We start from the raw sequence: 22,174 nt of genomic DNA, 5'->3' as shown, positions 1-22,174 counted from the left end.
TGAAATCAGGAAACATGATGTCTCTAGCTTTCCTCTTCTTTCTCAAGATTGCTGGAGCTATTTGGAGTCTTTTGTAGCTCCATACAAGTTTTAGGATTGTTTGTTCTATTTCTTTGAAAAATGCCATTGGAATTTCATATATATATATATATATACATATATATATATATATATACATATATATATATATATATATATATATATATATATATATATTTTGGCTTCATTGGGTCTTAGTTGCAGCACGCGGGATCTTTCATTGCGGCGCACGGGCTCTTCATTGCAGTGCGTGGCTTCTCTCTAGTTGTGGTGTGCGGGATCCAGAGCTCGTGGGCTCTGTAGTTGTGGCACATGGACTCTCTAGTTATGGCACATGGGCTTAGTTGCCCTGCAACATATGGGATCTTAGTTCCCCCAGCAAGGATCGAACCGACATCCCCTCCATTGCAAGATGGTTTCTTAACCACTGGAGCACCAGGGAAGTCCCTGCCATTGGAATTTTGATGAGGATTGCATTGAATCTATAGATTTCTTTGGTCGGTGTGGACATTTTAACAGTATTAATTCTTCCAATCTATGAGCACAGAATATCTTGCCTTTTATTTCTGTCTTCAATTTCTTTCATCAATGTCTAATAGTTTTCAGTGTACAGATCTTTCACATCCTTGTTAAATTTATTCCTACATATTTTATTCTTTTTGATGCAGTTGTAAATGGGATTGTTTTCTTAATTTCTCTTTCTGATAGTTCATAATTAGTGCATAAAAATGCAACAGATTTTTGTATTTTGATTTTGTATCCTGCAATTTTACTGAATTCATTTATTAATTCTAACATTTCTTTTTTTTACCCCCCTATTTTCTCTGGCTAGTATTTCCAATACTCTGTCAAATACAAGTAATAAGAGCAGGCATCTTTGTCTTGTTCCTGATCTTAGAGGAAAAGCTTTCAGCTTTTCACCATTGAATACGATGTTAGATGTGGCCTTATTGTATATGGCCTTAATTATCTTAAGGTACATTCCCTGTATACCCACTTTGTTAATCCTCTAACTGCTTTTAAGATTTTTCTCTCTTTTTTTTTTTTTTTTTTTTTTTTTTTGTGCGGTACGTGGGCCTCTCACCGCTGTGGCCTCTCCTGTCGTGGAGCACAGGCTCCAGACATGCAGGCCCAGCAGCCATGGCTCACGGGACCAGCTGCTCCGCGTCACACGGGATCCCCCCGTACCGGGGCACGAACCCATGTCCCCCGCATCGGCAGGCGGACTCCCAACCACCGCGCCACCAGGGAAGCCCTAAGATTTTTCTCTTTGTCATTGTTTTTGAGAAATATGATTATAATGTGCCATTGTATTGTTTTCTTCATATCGTTTGCACTTGGGGTTTATTGAACCTGTCTCTGTTGATTTACAATTTTTATCAAATTTGGAAAAATTTTAGTCATTATTTCTTCAAATATTTTTTGTCCATTTCTCCCCCTATTTCCAAGAATCCAATTACATGTATTTTCTGCCACTTGAAGTTATCCCACAGCTCCCTCACGTTCTGTTTATTTGCTTTTGCACTCTTCTCTGTGTTTTATTTTGAATACTTTCCTATGTCTTCCAGTTTACGAATCACTATTTCTGAAGCGTATGATCCACTGTTAATCCCACCCAATGTATTTTTCATCTCAGACATTGTAGGTTTCATCTCTAGAAACTTGATTTACATCTTTTTATATCTTTCACATCACTACTTAACATGATTAATCTTTTCTCCAGCTTCTGTGGAGTACAGTTACAGTAACTGTTTTAATGATCTTGACTGCTAATTCTGTCATCTAATCATTTCTAAGTCAGTTTTGATAGATAGAATTTTCTCCTCACTATAAATTTTATTTTCATGCTCCTTTGCATATCTAGTTATGTTTGGCTGGATTCTGACCTTGTGAGTTTCCCCCTTGCTGGGTGCTAGATAGTTTTGTATTACTATAAATATTCCTGAGCTTTGTTCTGAGATACATTTACATTACTTGGAAACAGTTTGAGCCTTTTGGATCTTGCTGTTAATCTTTGCTAGGTAGGACCAGGGCTATGTATAGTCTGGGGCGAATTTTGTCCTGCTACTGGGGGGAAAATCTCTTGAGTACTCTAACCAATGCCCTATAAATTATTATGTTTTTCCATTTGACTAATGAGAGCAAGAACTATTCCTGGCTCTGTGTGACCTCTGGACATTATTACCTTTAATCCTTTTGGACACCTTTTGCCCTGGCCTCTAGTAGTTTCTTTACACACACATGCTGAATGGGGCTCAGGTGAAGAAGCCAGGGGACTCTACAGATCCCTACAGAACTCTCTGGAGTTCTTTCTCTGTGACGCTCTCTCTAACCAAGCTCTCTGCTCGGCAAACTCTAGTCACTTTGGCCCTCCTTGTTTCTCAACTTCATCTTCTCAATTCAGGGAGACCACAGTGCCCTACCTGGGGGTCTCCTCTGCCTACAATGCCTGGAAACTCCCTCCAGGCAATAACTTGAGTCCATCATAGGACTCATCTTATTTGTTTCCTGTCTCTCAGGGATCACTCTTCTTCATTGTCCAATGTCCAATGTTCAATATCTTGAAAATTGCTGCTTTAAATTTGTGTTCAGTCTTTTTGTTGTTGTTTCAGGGTACATCCAGCCCCTGTTACTCAATCTATGCTGAAAGTGACCATTTTTAATATACCATAATTAGTAATAGCTGTATTACAATAGAGCAAAATACAAGTGGTAGAATTCTTAACACCTTTTTGTAATTCCTGAACTTGACATGAAAATGTTGCTTGTGTCATATGCATCTGAATACCTGCTCTAAGTCAGTCACTATGTTAGACCCAATTTGTGTTATATTTTACTTTAAATATACATTATCACAAATTTATAAATAAAAAATGACCGCTTTAAATAATAAAAAATAAAATAAAATACGAAAAATATATGACACCCAGTTAGTAAATGGCAGAGAAATGATGGAGTAAACTCAGACCTATCTAACTTCAAATCCTGCCACCCTTTCAGAAAGACATGCTACCACCAATGTGTTCATTTGATGAACTGGTTGAAATGATTGTAATGTGTTCAGTCTGTGCCAGACTTTGTGGTAATAGAGATGATGGGTATTGTCCTAGCGCTCGGGTAGCTTATAGACTATTAGAGAATGGAACACGAATGTAAAATAACTGGAAAAGAAAGGAATTGCTAGACTATGTTCTATATTTGTGAATGAAAGCCAATGAACGACAAAAAAAAGAAAAAGAAATTTAGAAATTGGTACCTTCTCACACTTTCTCTGCCATTGTGATGTGTGCAGTTGACTCCCTTCCTGGTCACGTCTTCTACTGGACTTTCAGGATCAAGCAATTCCTGGCCAAGAAGCAAAAGCACAATTGTCCCATTCTCAAATGGATTCAGATGAAACTCATAATAAAATCAGGTACAATTCCAAGAAGAGATATGGAACCAAGCTACTTCTTTGCTAGTAGTTTGGTTCCATAATAAATCCATGAGATCTTTTGTTTGGGAAAAAAAGAGAAATTGATGTCTTCTCCTTTCTGCCTTTCAACTATGATTTTTGGCCTGAGTCTGTGCACTCTCTGTTAAAGAGTTATGTCCTCCTCATTAAAACAAATGTCTTTTTTATCAGAAAACCATGTTCACTAAGTCTGACTTATTCTGGGGACCACTTGGTGTCTCTGGGAAAAATAAAAGTGTACGATGACCTTGCAAGTGGAGCTACCATTGGGTGGTGAGGGTGACCTCCTTGACCTTTCTTAGTAAGCCACATAGAGTGCCAGAAAGGACCAGGACTGTGGAGTCAGCCAGATGTAGATTCGAATTCTAGTTATCCCATTTACCGGCTTCTCATCTTTGAGCAGATGGCTGATGCTTTCTGAGCCCCAGTTACCTTACAGTATCTACCACCCAGGATTGTTATAGATATTAAATATGGAAATTAAGTGTTCAACACAAAAGAGGCAATCAAAAAATAGTGGTGGTGTTGACTGGTGCTTCTTTCCAGTTGTAGATTTGGGGATAAGAAGCAACATCCTGGCAACTAGCAGCTGGCCTGACTTCACAGTAATATGGGAATGGTTTTAACTGAGGCCAAAGCATAAAGCTCCACACTGGGTAATAGACATTATTTCTTAAGAATGTTCACTCACGTTTGTAAATCTGAGCTGTCATTTGGGATAGGTGGGTAGCATTGATTCCCATCGCCTACCTTTCCTCAGTTCAGTGCCCAACTCAAGAAGGTTCCCCCACCATTTGGAATAAGCTAGAATGCTCCTTTCTAAAATTTAAGGATTTCCACAGTTAATCATAGGATCAGAAAATGTGTGTGCTGGAGAGAGAAGTAAAGGGACGTCTAGCACAACCTGAGTTGCATAATCTTAGTATCTTGAATGGCTAACAGAATCTGACAAAGGTTGGGTAGTAATCAATATAATCAATATTGATTGTTGGATGTCTACTAGCATCGCCGCCTTCTCCTCTCAGAAATCAACTCAGAACAATAATAATAAGAAGAAATGCAAGCTCTAACACTGACAAGCTCAATGACATCTGGACCCCTGAACCACAATATATGAGAAACAGCCACCAAAGCAGTTACAGTTAAACAGGAGCAAGGGAGGTATGTGGAGAGAGAATGCTTACAGCCACATGGCACAGAAAACTGGCAGAGCAAGGTTCTCTGGAGCACATGCCACACCCTAGCAGAAAACCAATAATTCCTTGCTGGGAATACTGAGAATGTTGTGCTCCAGTAGGAGTCAGCAGCATCCTTGGACCCAGTTAAGTGTCAGAAAGGAGCAGGGTTGGGAGGCTGAGTGAAGTATCACACCAATGTGCAATATTTACAAGAAGGATTCTCTTGGTGAGACAGAGAAGATAGAGGAAGCATTGGTGACATCCTTCAGCAACTCATCTCTATTGTCCTGGGAGAAGTGGAAGCAGAGCCAACTTATACTCACAACTCTGGGTCTTAAGAAAACCCACTGTGAACTGTGGACAGTTCAGCTAACCCATAACACTGCCTGGCTCCTCCATCACATAAAATTCCTACCAATAGAAAATCCAGGGAGAACTCATCTCTTTCAAAGTTGAGTAATATAAATAAATGTCAACCCAAAAAGTATCTATAAAAATATATCAAAAGGAAAGAATAAAGGGAAGACAGGGACAGGAAGACACAAGTAGAAGATGGAAGTTCACTCACCAGATAAATGTTACCATGGATCAAATTTAGAATTTTTTTAATAAGCATATTGCCTGGAATTTATTTAAAATAAAACTCAAGCAATTGTTCAATAAAAAACTCAGAACAGAGAGCTAAAAGGGCTCAGGGAAGATGAGACCACAGGAAGAATTGAAATACTGCTCTCATGAGAGAAGTGGAAGAGAAATAACACACATTACAGAAATATAGGTCAGGTTGGGAGCAGCACAAAGGAGACTAGACATGGCTGAAAGTTCACTAAAAATGTGGGCATTAGGCTTAAGAAAAAAATAAATGTAAATAGAAATACACACACACAAAATTAACAGGATAAGGATAAAATTTAAAAATGGAAAGATTAAATAAATCCAACATATTTTAAATTAGCGTTCCTGAAGAATACAGAATCATTGAAATTACTCTTACACTGACATATAAATAATATTTAAATAGATATAGATGTGTGTGTACATGAATTTTTTCAGAAACGAAAGAAGCATTGCATATATAGATCAAAAAGTCATACCATGTCTCTGGAAATTTTGAGAATGGTCATCGTCAAAATGAAATTCATGGTCATTGTCAAAATGAAATTCTAACAAGTGTCTGCCAAGGTATAAATGGATAAGATGTGGTGTGTGTGTGTATATATATATATATACACATATATATACATATATATGTGTATATATATATATATGTATATACACAATGGAATATATTCAGCCATGAGAAAGAAGAAAATCCTGCCATTTGTGACAACAGGGATGGACCTTGAGGGCATTATGCTAAGTGAGAGGTCAGACAGAGAAAGACAAATACATACTGTGTAATATCCCTTATATGTGGAACCTTAAAAAGCTGAACTCATAAAAACAGAGAGTAAAATGGTTGTTACCAGGGGCTGAGGGTGGGAGGAACTGGGGAGATGTTGTTTGAGGGTTCAAACTTGCAACTAGTAGATAAATAAGTTCTGGAGATGTAATGCACAGCATAGTGATTACAGTCAACCATACTGTATTAGAAACTTCAGAGTTGGTAAGAGATTAGATCTTAATTATCCTCACCACAAAAAAGAAATAATGATTATGTGATGTGATAGAGGTGCTAGCTAATGCTACCATGGTAATTATATTGCAATTTATAAATGCATCAGATCAACCCATTGTACACCTTAAAATAACACAACTCATGTGCCAATTATAAAAATGAAATTCAAACAAAATACTGGATTTCAAATATTAAGAATTCTCTGTGCAACCAGGCAAAATAATTAAATAAGTCGACCCACCTCAGACTCTTCCCCGGTGAGAGTCAATCTAGAAAACAATAGAGCAAAGCCTAAAAGTCTTCATGGAAAGAAAGAACAGGACCAAAACTTTTACTTCCAGCCAAATTAGCATTCTAGTATAAAGGCCATAAACATCTCTGAGCATGCAAGGACTCTGGGAATATAATCCCCATGAGTCTTTCTAGAAGGTGACTTTCTAGAAGATTCTCAAGGGCAAATTTCAGCCAATTAAGAGCTGAATAGAGAACCTATGGCTAAACTTAATCTGGTTAAGTGAGGGGATAAAACTAAAATAAATGTGGGGATTATAGTTACAGAACAGAGTGTAAATGTTTTATAAGCCCTGACAAAATGGAAATGAAAGGACAAAGTTGGGAGAAAAAAATGGAAAGTAGCATAAGCACCTTCACAGCAGGTAAATCAAATAATAGAATTCTATGTCAAGAACCATGAAGAGTGAGCTTTTACTTTGCTTGCAAGCTAACAAGTTATTCTGCCATGGTTCCAGTGATGCTTACAGAAAGCCCGGGACTCCTGGATCAGAGGCAAAGCAGCATGAACCTCATGCTCACATCAATTCCCCTCGTCCCCCAAGCCCTATATGGGGACAATGCAGAGCAGCCTGAATTGATGCTGTGCACACAGTGGGTCTGCATCATAGCTGAGGAACCAGAGTTTAGGAAACCCCAATCTTTTATAAGGGGTCTGTTAGAAAACCTGCCCAAACTTTGCCCCATAGGGAGACATTATCTTTATTATCTTGGGCAGCAAACAAATCTTTCCCCTGTCTTGGAGGGTGACACTATATATTCCAAGGTCCTTTGCTATATAAATATTATTGAAAAGATTGTCCCCAACAAAAGTTGATACAAGTCCTGCAGAAACACAGGAGACCCATAGACAATTATTGTCACCCAACCATATAAAGTACTTAAATGTTTAAAGGTAAGCACTAAGAAAACTCATATAATCACTATAATCAGGAAGTGCATGAGAAAGAGGCAAGTTGAGAGGAAGCTGAAATGTACAGATTTCACCATAGTGCCTAATAAGGAGTAAATGGTATTAGCCAAAAATCACTAGAGTAAATATAAAGAAACACCCAAGATATACTCGCAACATGAGAAATAAGGCATGCAGCATCATTTGTAAAAGCAAAATCCCTATTTAACCTTGACATTTCAACTGAAATGTCACTTCACTATGGAGGCCTTTCCTGAACATCAGACCAGGTTTGCTATCCTTCGTATCGCCTCTCATAGCTACCAAGGTCACACAGCTAGTTAGTGGTGGAGCTGAGATTCAGGCCTAAATTTGCTTGTGCTGAAGTCTGCACTCATAGTAGCTCATCTCTGCTGGCTACTCACTGATTCATCTAATTATATTCCATTCACACACCTGATAGTACAGAGTTTTGTTTTGGCCTCCAAGTTTTCATATATACAAGTCTTAATTCTCCAATACCCTTGTAATACCTGAGACATATCTTATGTTTCCTGAGCATGGCCCCCAGGACCTAGCACAAAACAAACACTCTTTAAAATCATTCAATTCATGATATCAAACACAAATGAACATCTGGGAAGCCCACTAAATGCAGATTGATCACACTGCCTTACAGCACACAAGTAGCAGTTTGAAGGAGAAAAGCCAAGACTGACTCTACCTCCTGGTCCTAAGCACTAGATCATTATCTGTCTCTAAAGAATTATGTGTGAAATTCCTGAGGTTATAAGGAGAAACCACACACAGTCCTTGAAATAGCTTTCAAGGGTGAATAATGCATGCTCTATATTTAATGCATGAGAATGCAAAATGCAGAAAATTGCACAAGAGAGGTCAAACTCCCATTCCCTGCAACAAGAGATCTTTCTGTCTTCCTGCCAATAAATGAATCACTGGTTATTAAATATTGTAAACCATCTAAACAGGGATCCACAAAGCCTGTGTTCTCTGATCTCTTTGTTTCAAGCCTTCTCCTAATCATGGACATCATCGCCTAATTTAGTGATGCCATGTATCTTGCACCTTTCTGAAAAGTGGGCACCATAGCTTCACTCCCTATAAAACTGGCTACCATGTTGCAATCTGAGGAAAAATAAATCTCACCATCATGAGGATAGTCTGTGCAATTGAAGCCAGGATAAAGATGGCTCCAAGAAAATGGAATCTTTGACAGCATAATTTTAACATTGTCAAATTATTCAGCTTTTTTCTTAAAAGTCACTTAATACTCCACACAGACATTACTTTTGCCATCAGATATCACTTTGGAAAAAATTAATAATTTAGGAACGTCTACACATTTGTTAAAAGGCTAATACAGCAAATGCATGGGATGCCATAACCAGAGAGCCCTCTCACCCTGCGAGTTTTGTGTGATTGCTTCAGTTGGCATCATTAACATAGGGCATCAGAGAGAAGGGGGCAGCCAATAAAGAGGCACTCCCAGTAATCAGAGACCAGAGTCAGCATCAGCACTGGTATGGTTTAGGAGGATGCTGTGACCTTTATTTGGTAAAGAGACCTTTCCTATCCAGCAGTAGTCTTATCTTTTACTTTAAAACTTAAATAAAAGATGTTGTTGTTGCAAAGACCTTAGTCTTTGGGCTGAAGCTCATTCATAAGGGAAATGCATTTTTGATGTGATGATTATAGTAGTGGCAATTAAGTTGACTGAGTGCTCACCGCATGGCAGTCACTGTCCAAAGTACTTTACACATGCTGCTTAATTTCCTTAAGTACCACTCAATGGGTAATATTGTTAACCCCATTTTACAGATTTGAAAACTGAGGCACAGAGTTTAGCTTGGCTAAGATCTCACAGCTAGTATGAGTCATAGGTATTGTAACTACTACACTTTACTGGTTCCTAGCAACAACTACCACCTCCAATTCAGTACATGCCAAGCTACAACCTATGCATGTACAATAGCTGCAATTAAGTACATGCCAAAGGGCCCCATGGTAAACATTTTCTTAGTTGATCCTCACCAACAAAACAAAACAAACAAAAAAAAAGAGGTAGATCTTTACATTTTCATTTTATGTATGAGGCAACTGAGGATTATAGAGATCAACAACTTGTCCATAAACACTGCTCCCATTACCTAATTTTTAACTCTATATTGAAATATAAGTCTCAGTACATTAAAGAGTGTTTCCTTTTGATCATTTTCTGGAAGTTAAACTTTTCTTGTTTCTTCTAATGGTAACTCCCAATTCATCTCAGCATACACAGAGCCTTTTCAATTGGAGGGACTTTTGGGGCCCTGGTAGAAGTCTTCCAGCTTCAGGACCCTAAACACATATAACCTGAAGACTAATAACCATGACCCACGTGAAATCTCGAAGAACACATCCAAAGGGTTGTAGAGGCTGGGTGAGACCATGGCATTGGGGGAGGCTTCACTGGGGCTCCAGTTTTTCCATGCTGTCTCCAATTGCCCTGTGTGTAGAGGGAGACAGGACCAAGTATACCTTGACACAATCAGTAAAGCCTTTGTTTTCTGAGCCTGAGTGATAACTCTATGATACAGTCCATCCCTCTCCTCCAATACATCTCTCACTCTTAGTATTATCTCCATGGCAACTAGGAATGCACCCACAACCTTGAGGATATGTTTGTCTTAAGGTTAAGCTTGTTAACCTAAGTGTGTCAAAACATGATGGTTTCCAGCTCAATCTTAAGGTTAAGCTTGTTAACCTAAGTGTGTCAAAACATGATGGTTTCCTGCTCAATTTTTTTTTTTTTTTCTTTTTGCGGTATGCGGGCCTCTCACTGTTGTGGCCTCTCCCGTTGCGGAGCACAGGCTCCGGATGCGCAGGCCCAGCGGCCATGGCCCACGGGCCCAGCCGCTCCGCGGCATATGGGATCCTCCCAGACCAGGGCACGAACCCGTATCCCCTGCATCGGCAGGCGGACTCTCAACCACTGCGCCACCAGGGAGGCCCCCAGCTCAATTTTGAATTAACTTAGTGAATCATGAAATCCTGGGAATCAAACTGCCCTTTTTCAAACCCATGCTATGCAGCTTGTCAAACATGAGCAACTTAGCCTTAGTGAGGCTCAGCCTCCTTCCTCATCTCTACAATGAGGACAGAAATAGAAGATTATTAGGAGGATTGGATGGGATTTCTCATAACGTTTGAAAAATAAAACCTAAGACAATAATTGGTCTTTAGAAGGGCTCCACAAATGTTAGCTCCACCATTGGAGAGCATCCATTTAGCTGTATAATGTGTTGACTAAATGGACGTAGCACATGTGTCCCAGGGTTTTACTCTCAAAGGTTTCCACTTGACTCTCTGTGGGTCATCTCAGAAGCCTGGTGGGGAAAAATAGGGGACATCCAGATCAGAGAACCTTGTGGTGAAACACATCGGTTAAGAAACAGCCAACCTCACACATTGCAATCCAAGTACCTTTGGTTGTTGAAGAGAATTGGCTTTAATTACCAAAATACCCTCGTCTAAATTGCCTCTCTGTTTGAGAAAAAGAGCTTGAAAAGATTGAAGAAAAGGGCCTCTTTCCTATCTTCAGGTCTTCAGGGGTGGAAGGAATGAAGCCCTCCCCTCATCACACCACCCAATAGGAAGCTGGAATGGCTAGTTTTCTTCTGGGGATTTGAGATAAGAGACCTGAGTGAATGATCATGAATGTTCAGCTGTTCCACAAGAGGTGCCTCACGATGAGCCTCAAAATAGGATGAAATCTAGGCAAACCTCCCAGATGTGCACTAATTGGAGCAAAACCTTTTCTGTAACAAATGGCAAAGCTAAGGTTTTTGTGCTATATATTTTTTTAATGGTGCTATATTCCAACTAATAAAAAAGTGATGCAAAATCAATAATTCCTACCTTCCCCAATGTACACCATCTAGCCTAATCAAACCCGTTGACTTGCTGCAACCCACATAAGCAACTTGTGTACATAGGTCTTCACACCTGCCTCTTGGAATGCTTCTCTTCACTGCCACCCCACTGCCCATCCTCTAATCCCAGAGCATTGTCTAGCCCTTCCATGCGGTTTTCTCTGAGAGCTGCTGCTCTCACTGATGTCTGTCTTCAGAAACCCAAAGGAACTTACCATGCCTTCTGAGCAACGCTTCTTACACACTGATTATTTACTCATTTTCTGTAAATGCTAGGAATTGCTTTTCTTCACAACTATTAATTATTTAAATACAAAGACTATGTCAGATGTGTTTTCCATCTTTTCACAGCATAACAGGCCCAGTAAATATTTGCTAGTTGGTTAATAATGACTTCTGTGTAAATAAATACTGCAAAATTTGTAACAAATGATCAATTCAAATACTTCACGATAAAATATTTCTTCCCCATCCCTCATCTTAAAAATACAGCATTTTAAAGACAGAGGGAAGATTCCTCAACCAATCTCCTCATTCTTTAGATGAATTGACTGAAGCTAAAGAAGGTGAAGTGACTTGATTAAGGTCACACATCTAACTAGAAGCCAATTAGGGCCAGGGCCCAGATCTGCAGACTTCTAGTGATGTACCCTTTCTGATACACAGCGCGATGCCCCAGGGTTACACTCTACTTTTAAGTTGGTCATCACAGTTCAGTAGAGAGAAGACAGACTGGGAGCTAGATGGCATGGGGCCACATCCTTGTTCTTTCACTAATTCATTCTATGGCCTTGGGAAAATCATTTAATCCTTTGGCCTCAGGCTTCACAGCTTCAGGAGGAAAGATGGTAATTCTGCATGATCTAACTCAGAGTTCAGCAAACTACAGGCCAAATCTAGTATGCACTTGTTTTGGTAAATAAAGTTTTACTGGCATACCCGTTAATTTACCTATGGTAAATACCTATAATGGAAGAGTTGAGTAACAGTTAACAGAGACCATATGATCCACAGGCAAAAATATTTACTATTTGGCCCTTTGCAGAAAAAAATTTGTTGACTCTCAATCTAACCTATGTGTTGTACAGTTGTATGAATCTAATGTATGCAAGGATTCTTTTCATCTACAAAGTGCTATATCCACATTTTAAAAATCATTGTTATTGACAACAATAGTAGCAATAGTAAATCATGAAATATCATTTGCAATAAAGGCAATTAAAATTTTCTTTGTTTGGGACTTCCCTGACGGTCCAGTGGTTAAGGCTTTGCCTTCCAATGCAGGGGGTGTGGGTTCAGTCCCGGGGAGCTAAGATCCCACATGCCTCCAGTCCAAAAAGCCAAAACATAAAACAGAAGCCATAGTGTAACAAATTCAGTAAAGACTTTAAAAAAATTGACTTTGTTTAATAGGTGGCATCTACATGATGTATTGCTTGATTTGAGATCACCTCACCTACCTCACTATTGTTCACAGTAACATGTTTTTGCAGAACCTAGTGACAATTTTAACAGATCCAGGAATATTTCAGAACTAATTAGATCATTTATATATAAAATATAAAACAAGTGTTTTCAGAAGAACATCAGGTCCTCCATGGAGAGCATCTGCCCTCATCTTCATCACTAACCTGGCTCGCTATGTGGGTACCATCCTGTGTTATAAGTACCATGTAATGGAATTAACATTCACCTGGAAATACTGACTTGACACACACTGACCTTTGACTATTGGCTCTGTTACTCTAAATGTATTAAGCTTTTCCATTGATGTTTTTGAGAGGGAGATTGGTGGCTCACCGTGGTTTTCCCCTGCCATGTACTCTGGGCATGGACATTAACCAAGGAAGACAAACTGTTCTCAGCAAAGTGGGAGATTAATCATTGGCCATGTCCAAACTCACTGCCATGGTCATGACACGGGATTTTATCCTAAGAATTACAGCAGTCATTGAAAGGCCTTAGAAGAGCTCTTCCTCTGATGTAACCACAATGTAGATAACGGGTTGGAGGTGCAAGAGCAGGTGTGGGAACTGGCTAGGAGGCTGTAGGACTAGCCCAAGCAGGAGACAAGAATGACTTTGACTAGAGTTGTCATGGAGATGGGGATATGCAAACCATCATGAACAAGCTGAAGCTGGGGGTGACGTGGGAAGAAGCAGAGGAGGCAGGACAGGCACTGGCTTTGTGTTAGCCCAGATCCAACCTAGTGCTGCACGAGGGCGGTGAGCGAGAATCCAGCTAGATTGCATTTCCCTCAAATTCCTCTCCTGCCCCTATTTCTAATGGTCCTAGAGGCCCATAAAACCAATTCCAATTAGGGGTCTTTATTCCTCTCCAATAAAACTTAAAACTTTCATTTGATTCAGTAAATTCTTAACAACATCTTTTTATTTGCCCCTTTAAAAAGCCATTTGTACATGATACAAATATAACAATTATTTAGTAGTGATAAATACATTCCTAATTAAACAACTATTTTATTACTTATTAACAGCTTAAAAAGTCTGAGATCCGTTGGGAAATAAATTATTTTATTTACAGGAATTGGGCTGAGAGACCTGATCTTCCTGGTGCAAATGAGTCAGAAATGACCAATATAAGTAAGATGAAACAGGATTTATTAGGCTTTAAGGCTGGGGTTCCTGTATCCTTTGAAGTATTACTCTGCCTGTATTTGTATATGCATGTTTATGTATACGTGTGCATATGTGTGTGTATACAGAGCAGTTTGCCATGAAAGATAAGAAATGTCTATGTGATATGAACCCTCTCCCACCTCCATCACTAAAATATTCCTCTGAAATTTCTATGTCAGAAAAGAGCCTGAAACTTCTAAATGTTAAAGGCAAATACCCCTCAGAGAGATGAAATAGGGAACTTTGATCAGCTATTAATGACTCAATGGAAGCATACATATCTTCTCCAATAGCTGAGAATAAAGCATTGAGGCCATGGGAGTTTTGATGAAGGATATGTTCAAATCATAAATTGCACTTCCAGGCACCACGATGGAAATATCTAGAATACTGGGCACTATTATGCTGTTGGTTGGGGGAACAGTAACCAAAGACCAGATTTTCAATTTTAAAACCTTTCAGAGGCCAGCCCTGACTCCTAACCAAATCATATATTAAAGTTGGGCTTTATTTCTGCCCACTTGGACACACTTGTCTTGGCCCAGCCCAGTGCCCCAGAAGTTGATTGTCTTTTTTTTTAACTTTTTATTTTATATTGGAGTACAGCCAATTAACAATGTTGTGATGGTTTCAGGTGCACAGCAAAGCGACTCAGCCATACATATACATGTATCCATTCTCTCCCAGACTCCCCTCCCATCCACGCTGCCACATAACATTGAGCAGAGTTCCCTGTGCTATACATTAGGTCCTTGTTGGTTATCTTTTTTAAATATAGCCGTGTGTACATGTCAATCCCAAACTCCCTAACTATCCCTTCCCTCCACCCTTAACCATAAGTTCATTCTCTAAGTCTGGGAGTCCGTTTCTGTTTTGTAAATACGTTCATTTGTATCATTTCTTTTTAGATTCCTCATATAAGCGATAGCATATGATATTTCTCTTTCTCTGTCTGACTTACTTCACTCAGAAGTTGATTGTCTTTATGTTATGAGAACGAGGTTTCTAATAGTGTGGGACATTCATGGTCTTGTGAGCTTGTTTTCAAATGACAAGAATGGACCTGTATAGACCTAGCCACACTCTTTTGCTTGGATCACTTCAACACCCAAGTCTATGTAAAGAGGCTGGGACAGGGACTGAAGTGTAGGCTGTCTGTGCCCATGTAATGAGAAGAATGATCTAAATTTTGCATCCTTCTGTTCAGCCATTTTTTTAATCAGTTCATTCATTTATTCAACTATTCAACAGCTATTTCTTGAGCACCCACCTGTGCTGGGCCCTGTGCTGGAGACTGGGGATATGGGAGTGAGAAAGACAGCCCGGGTCCTGCTCTCATGAAGGTAAGACCTGGTAGTAGACCAAGACTGAACTTCATTGGAAACATGTCATACATCCTAGAAGGGCAGGGGATAGTCACCAACTCTGTCGCTGTTTTACCATGTGACCTTGGGAAACTCTCTTGCCCTCTGAGCCTCAGGTTCGTTATCTGGGCTTTCGACCAGATGCTCTCCAAGATCTATACCATTGTTTCTTGTGACCTCCAACGAAACATGAGTGGCTGATTGGCAGCCATGCTTCTCTGCAACACAGATACATCTGGAATCCTAAGAAACACCTCTGGGGGACTTGGAAGTGGGTGAAACTATGTCGTTGGGGGTGGTTTCACTAGGCATTCTGGCTTTCTTTCCATTCTTCCTTCATTTTTCTAAATCTCTGCTCTGTACTGGCTAGGCAAAGGAAGATGCATGCGCCGGCACTCTCAGTGTGTTTCTTCTGAGCCTAAGAGTGGTAAGACAAGAGGAGGGGGGTGCAACTTAAAGATTCTTTATCCATCCTGATCACTTTTCAGGGAACTAATCTAAAATCCAGGGGGCAAAGTAACTTAAGATCCCACAGCAAAAAGCAATCAGTCTGGGGCCAAGATGTACACCGCCAGGCTTGCAGTGGCATGCTCCTCCTGAACCCAGCATGCTGCCACAGTGTTCCCACATCCTGGTCACTTGGTCCTCATAGTCTAGGGGGAAAAGAGTAAACTGGGCGTCTGTGCTCTCTCACCAGTCCACTGTGCAGCCAAATCACTTAATCCCAGTAGCCTCAGTGCCACAGCTGCAAGAGGCCAGATGTCTTAATGCATAATGCTGTTGTGCAAACAGAATGCAGGTCAGTGGTCAGACAAAGAAGCTTTTAAACTCAACAGTGCTACATCCTTGCAAACCACTGGAATCATTGTTGTGGAAATGGTAGCAGTAGTAATAGCCATAGTAAATCATGAAAGATAAACTTCACCCAAGCCCATCAGGATTTTTGTCCATTAAATGTGTGGCAACCGGGCTTCCCTGGTGGCGCAGTGGTTGAGGGTCTGCCTGCCGATGCAGGGGACACGGACTTGTGCCCTGGTCCGGGAGGGCCCCACGTGCTGCGGAGTGGCTGGGCCTGTGAGCCATGGCCGCTGAGCCTGCGCATCCGGAGCCTGCGCTCCGCAACGGGAGAGGCCACAACAGTGAGAGGCCCGCGTACCACAAAAAAAAAAAAAAAAAAAAAAAAAAAAAATGTGTGGCAACCAAACTGCCTCTGTGGTGTCCACAAAATAGTGTTTTGTAAAACTACATTATACCTTTGAAGATTTCTGAAATATTCTAGGAACAATTGATAGGAAGACTTGTGTACAAAACATAAGTGGATGTTGTCAGATCAGCAGCTCAGCCACGTAGGGCCTCTGCCACCACCTCCATCACTAATGTGACCCACCGAGGACTCCCCCATGTGCCATAAATGTGTAGTTAGACCTCCCACCTGAGACTCTGACTTTGGAGCAAACTGACTTTCAGTGTTCATATTTGTTGCTCTAATGCATTGGATTTATTATTATTATTAGCATCATTATTAGCATGGAATTAGCATTAGCATTTCTGAGAGGGAAGTTTTTGCCTCCAAGTGGTTGATTCCTTGGTCTGTTATGGACATGCTATTTCCTCAGTTCAGGAAAATACCATTCTCAGAAAAATAGGAAAATTAATCATTGGATCCATCCAGTCCCCTATCCATCCAGCCCTTGGGAGAGGATTTATTTATGGAAAGTGCCAGCTTCAAAGTCAGAAAACCAGTTTCTCCATTATGCTCCAAATTCCACAAACACCTGAGTCTGTTTTCTCCTTGAATACATGGAGCCAGTATCTTCTTTTTCCCCTCCTCATAAAGGGTTTTGAGAAGAAAATAAAAAGCAAAAGAAAAGTTATAAGCATGGAATGTTTAAAAAGAATGAAGTACATACCAAGTAGTTGTATAATAGAACCTAGTCAATACATAAGTCTTTATCTTGTGCCAGACACTCTTCTAAGCACTTTACATAAAATAAACACTATTGACTAGTAATAATAATAAAGAGTAAGTTTAATAGAAATTTATCCATATGGATGTTCACAATTTTCAAGCAAAGCATCAGCACTTTTCAGCTGTCTCCACGCACACCTGTGTCTCAATTCCAGGACAGGATGTAGAAGAGTTGCTGGGCCATGTGATCTGTAGGAAAATCTGTGCAGACTGTCCCACCGCTACAGGGCCTTGAGTGATTGGCTCCTGACCTGAAGTCCTCAGTTCAGCAGATGGAAAAATAGTCTTTCCCACAGGGAAAGGGGAAGAGAGTGAAATTATTTGCTCTCCTTCTGATGTAATTCCCCATGTCAGGATTATGGTGTCCGGTGCAGTCGTAAACCCCATGGATGAAAAGATAACTTAAAATGCACATTTCATTCCATGTGTGGGTATTTCAAAGGACCTCAGGGTTGATCAGGAGACAAGACGGTAATAACATGCCAGTTAGTTAAAGAACCAGAGGATTGAATGGCTTTGTTCAACTACTGCTGAACTGATGTGCCCACATATAGATTTAAAATGTGGGCTCCCAGGCGCAGGAGCTAAATAAACCCACTTTGTTGTTGTTGTCTTTGTTTTCTTTCCCCAGAAGGTAATATCTACCGTGTAATAAGTGGAAGTTTCTCCAACACAAACACCCACTAACAACTTCCAAAAGGGACGGGGCCCAGCTGGGGCCAATAGAATACGCGGTCTTGTCGATCATTGGTGAAGATAACATAAGAACTAAAAGAAGAAGGAGACTGCCCGGCAGGTGAAGGCTACCACGAGAAGCGCGGGGCGCCAGGCGTGAGAAACACAAGGAGCTGCAGAGGGCGGCGGCGCAGGACCCGGCGGGGAGCTTCCTGGAGAAGGAGGCGGCCACCGAGAGCCGGCCCCTCGACCCCTTCACGCCCAAGGCCGCCTCGGGGAACTACCCAGGCGATGCCCCACAGGGCCCAGTGCGGGCCCCGCACGCAAGGACAAGGACAAAGTGCTGCCCAGCGTCTGGATCCCGCCGCTGACCCCTGAGGACAAGGCCACGAATCAGGAGAAGCCGTCGCGCCTCGTGACCTGCCCCACGCTCGGGAAGCACTGCACATGTCCGCACGTCCCACCTGACGCTCGTGTGCTTCAGGCCGTTCCACAGCTCAGTGGGCCGCGTGGGGCTTGTCACGCACAGCGAGCGCTGCCTGTGCGCCAGGACCCGCGAGCCTGAGCAGCGCTTCGCCGAGCGCTGGGCTGTGGTCCGCTGGAGCTGTGGTCACCCTGGAACGCGTGGAAAAGCCGGTTCGCAAGGACCACGTGGACCCCGTGAACCGGAGAAGCTCCCGGACCGCGGCATCATCGTGCTGCAGCGGCTCCAGAGTGAAGCTGCAGGTGGAGAAGTCCAGGCCACTACGGTAGCTGGTGAGCACATCCTCCATTTTGTTAACTGAGCACATCTTGTTTGCCAGGTTCTGTATCGGGTGCTAACTGGGATTTTAAGGGGAATAATATACTTTCTGCCCTCAATAATACCAAGCTGCCATTTCTTGAGTGCCAGGGTTGCTGGGCACTGTTGTAAGTATCCTATATGTATTTGTGAATAGATCCTCATTAGCAGTCCAAGAGGTGGATGCTATTCAAAAAGTTTACAAATAATAAATGCTGGAGAGGGTGTGGGAAACGGGAACCCTCCTACGCTGTTGGTGGGAATGTAAATTGGTGCAGCCACTATGGAGAACAGTATGGAGGTTCCTCAAAAAACTAAAGATAGAACTACCGTATGATCCAGCAATTCAACTCCTGGGCATATATCCAGAAAAGCTGAAAACTCTTACTCAAAAAGATATATGCACCCCAGTATTCACAGCAGCACTGTTTACAATAGCCAAGAAGTAGAAACAACCCAAGTGCCCATCAACAGACAATTAGTTTAAGAAGATGTGGAATAGATAGATAGATGGTAGATAGATAGATAGATAGATAAATAGATAGTGGATTATTACTCAGCCATAAAAAAGAATGAAATATTGTCATTTGCACCAACATGGATGGACCTAGAGATTATCATACTAAGTGAAGTAAGTCAGAAGAAGACAAATACATGATATCACTTATATGGGGAATCTAAAAAATACTGTAAATGAACTTATTTAGAAACAGACTCACAGACATAGGAAACAAACTTATGGTTACCAAAAGGGAAAGGGAGGGGTCAAGGGATAAATTAGGAGTATGGGGTTAACAGATACAAACTACTATACCTAAAATAGATAAGCAACATGGATTTACTGTATAGCACAGGGAACTATATTCAACATCTTATAATAACCTATAATGGAAAAAAATCTGAAAAAATATATATGTAACTGACCCACTTTGCTGTACACCTGAAAATAACACAACATTGTAAATCAACTCTACTTCAATTAAAAAAAAAGGAGGATGCTATTATTATCATCACTGTACATATGAGGAAACTGAGACACAGAGAGTTTAAGTAACTTGCTCAAGGTCACTACCTAGTGATTGGAGTTGCTGGGCTTTGAACCCCAGCAATCTGGATTCAGTGCTCAGGAGACCAACCACTGCACTCTACCACCTATCCTGTGGGAGAGGGGATATGACAGGCACAGGCATGATCACCCTTCGCTCAGTGCTACCCAAATGGTTTGCAAATATGTGCTTCAGAAAAGGGACAAAGAAGACTTCATGGAGGCAGAAGACTGTGACAGTCTTCTCTCTTTCCTTTTTGTTATGAAGCGTGTAGAACTCCACAGGCAGGGATGGGTGGAGGTCACCTGCAGCTAGTGGGAACGGTGTGAGCCAAGTCATCCTGATACAAAACACTGCTTCTCACACTTTGATGTGAATACAAGTCACCTGTTTATTGTTGCAAGGCAGTCCAAGCGCAAGGGGTGTTAGTGAGACTCCAACCAGATGAGGCTTTTCCCCAAATTCATTATCTGCCCCTGTTTAAAATGAACATGAAGGCACATAAAACAAGTCCTATTAGGGTCTCTTTATTCTTCTCCAAGAAAACTTGAAATGTTCATTTGACCCAGTAAAATTCTTAATAACCTCTTTTTTATGTCCCTCTTTTTAAATCAATTTTATGTGTTCTAAGAAAAAATGATTAATGACTAGTGAGAATGTTTCCCTAATACCACAGTTACTTTCTTAAACTTCCCAACTTAAAAATGCTTCAAAAAAATACTTCAGGTCTGAAATTTGCCTAGAAAATCAATTATTTACTTAATGTGTGTTATAATTTTCTTTCAAATAATTATCTAAGGGTTGGAAAGAAAACAAATTGGGCTGAAAAGCTCAAGTATGTAACTTTAGACCTGATCTCCCTGGCAGAAATCGAGAGAATTTGTCACTATGAAATGAGAAGGATTAATGAGCATCTGTGAGTGAGGCCCTGGTTTCCTGTGGAGGGTGTGTGTGCATGTGCATGTGTGCATGTGTGTGTGTGTTTTCACATAAATGCACTGCGTGTGCACATGCATATGTGTGTACCAATGGGTGACCATTAAAGAATAGGTGTCTTTAAACAAGAGGCTCATTTTCAGTCCCAGTGGCTGGGAGTTGAAGTAAGTGCCTGTGTGGCAAATCCCCACCCACCCCCGCTGAAAGATTTCTCTCTGCCTCTCTAGGACAACACCTGAAATGTATGTTTTGTAGCTAACTCCCTAGACAGGTATAGGATGTTTTAGTCAGCCACTACTGATTCAGTGAAAGTGTAATTATCAAATACTCTGTATTCTCCCACAGCTGGATTCCATGGGTAATGGGAGCTTTACTGGAGGACATGTTGGAATCATGAATTGAGACCTGGGCTTTTCAGGGCACCTGATGAACAGTGCCCTGGGCACTAATTAGGTAGCAATTCTTGTAGACTGAGAAAAAAATGTGCAACCTAAAAGTTGAGAGCTATGTTTTATTCGGTGGACATTCTGAGGAGACAGGACTCTCAGATCCCTCTGAGGGACTGCTCTGAAGAGGCAAGGGGCGGGCCAGGATATATAGGAGTTTTTGCAACAAAGACCAGGTAGTCGGAACATCGGAAGATTACTGTTAATTAAAGAAAACCAGACATCTCAAATTAATGAAATTAGTGCTTTTCTATGCATGGGAAACTGCAAAGTCTGGACTCATTGAAATCATTCCTTTGATATGCACCTCAGCTATCTGGGGGCAGTATCCTGTGTTTTCATATCCTGAGTCTCCTCAGGGTGCACTGTTGGGAGTGGCTGCATCAGGTGGCTGCTTGATGGCAAGCATTCTGTTTCCATCCTGAGTTCCCTCAGGGCTCCCCTTCAGGGCGGCTGTAATGTGGTGGCTTGATGGCTGCCACATCCTTTGTTTACTGATGTGGCAGGCGGCATTCTTAGTTCACACTCTAGTACAGGTAACCAAAGACCCACTTGGTTAACTGGTCAACTCCGCAAATTTCTGGGGACCCATTCTGTTTCTTAAATCATGCATTAAAATTCGACATGATTTTTGGTCCTGTGGACAGTCTTCAAGGCTTAGCTTGACACTCCTCATCACTCCAGAATTTTTCTTTCTTATGGCTCAGGCAGAGTCAGACCCAGGACTATCTTCCCTAGTAGGAACAGGCTTGACATTCTTTAGATTTGCAAATAATCTTCAAACCTCTATGTCCCCTTAGGATACCCTACTAGCTCCCCCAGACTAATTAGGATACAAGAGAAAAGCCCTGGGTAGAGATTCTGTCCCTCTCTCCCTCTCTCCCTCTCTCCCTCTCTCCCTCTCCCCTTCTCTC

General features: G+C 41.1%; 1 pseudogene; it reads left to right on the top strand.

The window, feature by feature from the left end:
- The first annotated feature begins 15,380 nt into the window (after positions 1–15,380).
- LOC132487815 (nitric oxide synthase-interacting protein-like) lies at positions 15,381–18,836 on the top strand (annotated as a pseudogene).
- Positions 18,837–22,174: the final 3,338 nt, after the last annotated feature.

Source organism: Mesoplodon densirostris, chromosome 1, assembly GCF_025265405.1.
Source record: "Mesoplodon densirostris isolate mMesDen1 chromosome 1, mMesDen1 primary haplotype, whole genome shotgun sequence".
In the NCBI taxonomy this organism is placed as follows: domain Eukaryota; kingdom Metazoa; phylum Chordata; class Mammalia; order Artiodactyla; family Ziphiidae; genus Mesoplodon; species Mesoplodon densirostris.
This window is presented reverse-complemented; position numbering and strand designations above follow the sequence as displayed.